The following is a 5,404-nucleotide window of genomic DNA, read 5'->3' as shown; positions in this document are numbered from 1 at the left end:
CTGGATTGCATTGTGCAAAAATTCAGTTTCCTCTTGCTCCCAGCTGCACAGGAGCCCATTCTGATACCCCAGCCACCCCCAGACTCAAGCCCCCTGCTTTGATCCTCCCCTTCCCACATTTGATTTCCTGCCAGGGCTTCCCAGCAATGAATTATTTAATCTCCTTAATGTGCGCTGGGAACTTCGGCGCTGCGGCTCGTGCCCTCTCTCAGTGGCTCAGGTTCCGCCTTGGCACGGCCGGCCCTTGTCGGTAACCGATCTCCGCCGAGGAGAATCCTCCAAAGGCCTTTCGGAGCCTGGTGAGCTCAGCGCCGTCTGCCTGTGACCTTCCTCAGGACTAGTGTCTTGTGTCCCTCCTGGGGACGCAAGCCGGTTTCACGATACAGTAGGGAAGAGAAACGGAGATCCCACCCAGGTCCCTTCAGAGGAGCTGTTGCCAGATAATAATGAGGGGGAGAGAGAGAAAAGAAAACCCTTTTCGAGGCATTTTATGGAAATTATCTTGTCACCTTTATGGCAGCCATGTAAGGCAGGCATCCCCAAACTGCGGCCCCTCCAGATGTTTTGGCCTACAACTCCCATGATCCCTAGCTAACAGGACCAGTGGTCAGGGAAGATGGGAATTGTAGTCCAAAACATCTGGAGGGCCGAAGTTTGGGGATGCCTGATGTAAGGCAAATCAGCTCTTCTGACAGTAAGGAAGGGACTACCTTGGAAGGTGCTGAGTTCTCTAGCATTGGAAGATTTGGGACAGAGGTTGGATGGCCACCCACCAGGTATTCTTTAGCTGAGTTACCTGTGGGAATGTTAAGGATTGTAGGAAAGGATATATTGAATAAGTATTGTCCTTCCTTCACTCACGCTAGTGAGTGATATAGCAGAGAAGATTCCCCTCGATATAGCAGGAAGCTAGTTTGCAGATTTGTTTTGAATCTCTTTGGGTTAAGTAACCCAATCTGGCTTCCCCAGATGGATTATTCCTGGTGTCCCCCTTTATCCCTCTTAAAAGAATAAAGGCACCATAGTCTTTCCTTAAAAGTAACCAGAAGTTTACTCACATTTCAGTTCACGATTTGACCCCTGAAAGGCAAACTTTAACTAGTACGGTAGCTACATAGCAAACTGTGAGTTCATCTCATACGGAGCTTGAGCTCATGCGCTGCTGGCTGAGAGCCAGCAGACAGCAAAATTACATTAAGAGAACAAAATGGCTGCAGGAGAGCAGCAAGCAAGGGATCAGCAAGAGAGAGCCAAGAGGAGAGAAAATGGCTGCGTGACTCGGCTCTTTTATGGAGTCAGCCAGGGCCACGTCCATCTCCCAGATCACATGCTGGAGGAGGATGCTCCAGCTCCAGACCAGTGGAAGTTACACTGACTGGAGCAACATCCCTCTGATTGTGCCCACTCTAGATAAATAAGGAATGTTGCATTTGACTGTCCCAATGGATTACACCCCACATTTCTTGCATTGCAGGGGGTTGGACTAGATGATACCTAGGGGTCCCTCCCAGCTCTCTATTCTGATTTCTTCCCTCATATCACAGATAGGAAAACTGGGTCTGAGAGTGTGGATTGATCCAGGACACCGAGAGCATTCATGACAGAACCCAAAGATGTCTTGATTTGTGGCTCAGTCTCTTCACCACAGTTGGGCCAGAGATGAGAATGTTGGGGAGTTCTGGATTCCTTTAAAATGGGGATGAGTTTTCCAGCAATGTGTTTTCTGGTGCCCTCTCCCTGAAGAGTGGGGGAAGTCAGGGCTGTCCCCGATGGGGGGGGGGGGGCTTGTTTGAAGGAAAGAGCATCAATATCTTGTACTTACGGCACCCCATAAACAGTACGGTAATGGCAAATTCAGAAGGCCAGGGCCTCTCTATGGTAGTCACAGCAACATTGCCTTCTAAGACGATACCTTGGTTGTTGAACACTTCGGAAGCCAAACGTTTCGGTTGTTGAACGCTGAAAACCTGGAAGTGAATACTTCTGTTTTCAAACGCACCTTGGAAGTCAAACGGCAATCTAGTTATGAGATGGCAGTAAATGCCCAGTGGCGTGCATGGAACTTGCAGAACTGTGGAACTCCCTCCCACAGGAGGCCGAGACGGCCACCAGCTTGGATGGCTTTAAAAGAGGATATGACAAAATCACGGAGGGGAGGGCTGCTAGCCGTTACGGCTTATGTTCTGCCTCCAATATCAGAGGCAGCAATGCCTCTGGATACAACTTGCTGGGAACCGCAGGAGGGGAGACGGCTCTTGTGCTCAGATCCTGCTTCTGGTTGGCCGCTGTGGGAACAGGATGCTGGCCTCTATGGGCCACTGGCCTGATCCAGCAGGCTCTTCTGATGTTCTTACAACCCTGCTGTCCAACAGAAGGGCCCCCGATATCTGCCACCCGAGACTGTTGTCTCACTCTGCCCAACGGTAGAGTTGGCCACGTACTGTTCACTTCTGATTTGGGCTGGTCAACTCTGGGAAGGCTCTGAAGGTAACAAGCCAAGCCCAGTTCCACAAGAGAGGCCTCTCCCCGTTCCACAGGACGCAGTGGAGCATCATCTGCATGCCTTAGCCGTCTCTTTGCCGTGTGAGCAATTCCCGGCCTAAATAAATGATAAACTTTGGAACAATTATAGACCACTCACCGAGGAAGATTTAGCAGAGGAACGAGAGGCAAGTGCTCCTCGGCTTCTCCCTTTAATGCATTCAATAAAAGTTTATTAAGATATTAACGGCTTATTAAAGAGGAAAGCACCGGTGAGCATAATGGAAGGTGCCTGAGGCTGTGAGGTGGCCGGACTGAGAGGCAGTTCCCGTTAACGGCATGGCGGGAGCGCTTGAAAGCAAACTTGGCAGAGAGGAATGAAGGAGGCGGTTTGGGGAGTGTGGTCTTCTGTTTGCCTGAGGGTGCAGAGTAGGGTCTGAATTCGTGCCCGAGACAGTGAAGTAGCAATTCTGGGAAGAGGGGTGGGCCTTTTATTTTTTTGTAGCTGGAAAGTAACTTGCCGTTCCAACCTTGTTTTGCACAGTGCATCAAACTGGAGAGAGAGAGAGAGAGAAAATGAGAGAGAGAGTCCGGTTTCTGGTTTGGAGAAATCTATCTATGGGTCAAATAGAGAGGCTTGAAGTGAGGGGTTTAGCCTGGGAAGAAGGGGTTTGACTGGAGAGAGGGGGTGGCATGAGGACAGTCCAGGGGGCCAGTTAGCCCTAGGGGACTGCATTGACACTTGGGGCTAGAGAAAGTCCTGACAATGACTCACAGACCAATATCAGGGATTCACGGGTTCAGAAGGTTTTCTATTAATATACTGATTTTTTAACACGGATGCCTTCTGTCGCTCTCAGCTTCGTGACACGCTGATGATTCATAGGTACCATTTTTCAGACCGTCGTAGCTGGTCACTTTTATACCTCAGACAGATTTTAAGGTGCTCCTTTTACGGAGCATATTGCTGTCGCTGGGTCCCCCTTCCCCCCTTTTCTTATATTTGTTAAAATGACATTTTAAAAAATAAAAGAACAGAAAACGCTCTCCTCCCTACTTTATCACCCTGGACATTTATTGCTGTTTATATCTTCTCACCTGTCACAGCCTGTATCTGTCTAATGCATTTTTTTATTTATTTTTATGATTACCTTGCAAAAACGGCCTGAGGCTGATGTATGTTAAACACAGGACAGGAAGTGGTCTCTAGATTATGGCTTCTCTCTGGCTCCGACCCCCCCCCCCCAAATTTCATTTTCAGCCTAGGAAAATAGTGCCTGGTGGAATTCAAACAAATAACAATATGCTGCATTGTGATCAGGTGTGGGGACCCTGTGGCCCTCCAGAAGTGGTTGAATTACAACTCCCAGCAGCCACCAGGACCCAGCCCCCCCCACTGCTTCAGGTTTCCTTGATATCACAATCTGCCTTTACCGTTTCTGTGCTTGTTGCCTTCTGATAGCATATGAAAGGTGCGACGAATGTCTTTATTACTAAAATGTGACACAGGAATCCAGAGGTGAAGCCACCCCCTCTCTTCTCCCGCAGCCTCCAAATAAACCCCTTTATTCTTGTGGGTTTATAAATAAAGAGACTCTCCTTCCAGCTCACGTGGCCTGGTATCAAAGAAAAACTCTAGGCTGTTTGATAGAATAACCTCCTGCCACCAGAAAAGGATCTCTCTCTCGGCTTGATTCCCTCTACTGTAAAAGTTTGCCCTTTCCACGCTGGCAACTTGTTGACACCCCAAGTTATCTTTCTAAGCCTCCTCAGTGTTACTCTAAGACACAAACTTTCACCTCTTTTCCTGAGGTAAGTTTTGTCCTCTAATGAGTTACCACTTCTGTGAGTCCCGATACCTTGCTGGAAAAATAATGACGATACTTCTTGGCACAAAAGAGAAGAATGTTATTAACCTTAGAACAGAATTGTTTCTTTAATGTTTCATGTGTTTATAAGCTACGTTTCGGTTGTAGATAATCTCTGTCAAACATTTAACATCGAGCCTTCCTGAACCTCATCTAGATCCCCACTATCCTGGCCTCTCAACTTTCTTTTTCACACCTACCCACTCCCTCTCTCTCTCCTCAACTGACAAAACCGCTGCTCCCTTTTAAACTGGGAACAGTCCCGCCCCCACCAGAACGTTATGTCAGTCAGGCTGGAGGTGGATTAACTCTTTTCCAGCCAGGTAGGAATACATATTTCAAAACCGTGTCAATCCGTTACAAAAGGCAGTGAAGCCTGGGAGGGGCACAGACATATATTCCTGACACCCTCGTGGGGCACCAGAAAGGGGTAAAACCTGAGCTGAGGGCCAGATGGAGTGTTCCAGGGGGCCACATTCGGCCCACAGACTTGCGTTTCCTTCTCCTTGATCTACAGCAGTGGCTCCCAAAACTTTTTGTGCCACTGTCCGCTTGGTTTGATGAACTCATCCCCAGTGCCCCCTATGAAAAGTATTATTTAAAACAGCAGTTTACTATTTGCTGAGGAAGATAATAAAACAATAAAACCCCCAGTAACAGTTAAGTGCGCACTTATTCAAAATCCAGTTGGAAGTATTTTGTTTAATTAACTCACCAACATGGTTATGAACTTGATCCAGTGAGACTGTCTTTTCAAAGTCTGATTGTCATTTATACCTCCAGCGCCAATAATAATAATAATAATAATAATAATAATAATAATAATAATATATTTATACCCCACCCATCTCTTATACACCCTTGCCTCTTAGTGCCCTGTAGGGGGCGCTACCACCCACTTTGGGAAGCTGTGCTCTATCTTTCTCCTATTGGTATCGCTATTTTGGCTTCCATCATCTTTAGGACTCTCATAGTCCTTTCCAACACTGCAATTCTATTATTCTATCATCATCAGTTTATCTGGGCTCGAGATATCACATGAAGAACCACAACAG

This window comes from Zootoca vivipara, chromosome 15, assembly GCF_963506605.1.
Source record: "Zootoca vivipara chromosome 15, rZooViv1.1, whole genome shotgun sequence".
Classification (NCBI taxonomy): domain Eukaryota; kingdom Metazoa; phylum Chordata; class Lepidosauria; order Squamata; family Lacertidae; genus Zootoca; species Zootoca vivipara.
Note: the sequence above shows the minus strand (reverse complement) of the source record.